Here is a 1,085-nt window from a genome sequence, read left to right as displayed (position 1 = left end):
TATCACATGGGAAACTTATTTTCTTTTATTTTTTTTGACATTTCCATCATTTTCTTTTATTTTTTCTAAAACTGAAAAGGCGGTCCAGGGGGGTGCAAAGAAAGTTAGTAATGGCGCACCACCTAACAATGCGCCATTAGTAACCCTGGTTACTAATGACACACCTGTTACGTGGTGCGCCATTACTAGTTTTTGCAAAAAAATAAAAAAATGTTAGTAGTGGCGCACCGTGGTTGTGGTGCGCCATTACTAGTTTGAACTAGTAATGGCGCACTATACACTGATGCGCCATTACTAGTTTTGAAAAAAAAGTAAAAAAATTTGTTAGTAGTGGCACACAGGGTGTGTGGTGCGCCATTACTAGTTGAAACTAGTAATGGCGCACTGTGCCTTGGTGCGCTATTACTAGTTTTGGAAAAATAAAAACAATAAAAATTGTTAGTAATGGCGCACCATGTGTTTGGTGCTCCATTAGTAATGAGGACACTAATGGCGCACCTGTATCTGGTGCGCCACTGCTATATAGAAGTGGCGCACCACATACATGGTGCACCATTAATGTCCATATTAGCTATAGCCCTTTTCCTAGTAGTGTAGTATGCCTCTACTTGACTAGCTCATTAATCAAAGATGGTTAAGTTTCCTAGCCATAGACATGTGTTGTCATTTGATGAACGGGATCACATCATTAGAGAATGATGTGATGGACAAGACCCATCTGTTAGCTTAGCATAATGATCGTTTAGTTTTTTCTGCTATTTCTTTCTTCATGACTTATACATGCTCCTCAAACTATGAGATTATGCAACTCCCGAATACCGGAGGAACACCTTGTGTGCCATCAAATGTCACAACGTAACTGGGTGATTATAAAGATGATCTACATGTGTCTCCTATGGTGTTTGTTGAGTTGGCATAGATCAAGATTAGGATTTGTCACTCCGTGTATCGGAGAGGTATCTCTAGGCCCTCTCGGTAATGCACATCACTATGAGCCTTGCAAGCAATGTGTCTAAGGAGTTAGCCATGGGATGATGCATTACAGAACGAGTAAAGAGTCTTTCTGGTAACGAGATTGAACTGGG

The sequence above is a fragment of the Triticum dicoccoides genome, chromosome 6A, assembly GCF_002162155.2.
Source record: "Triticum dicoccoides isolate Atlit2015 ecotype Zavitan chromosome 6A, WEW_v2.0, whole genome shotgun sequence".
Taxonomy (NCBI): domain Eukaryota; kingdom Viridiplantae; phylum Streptophyta; class Magnoliopsida; order Poales; family Poaceae; genus Triticum; species Triticum dicoccoides.
Note: the sequence above shows the minus strand (reverse complement) of the source record.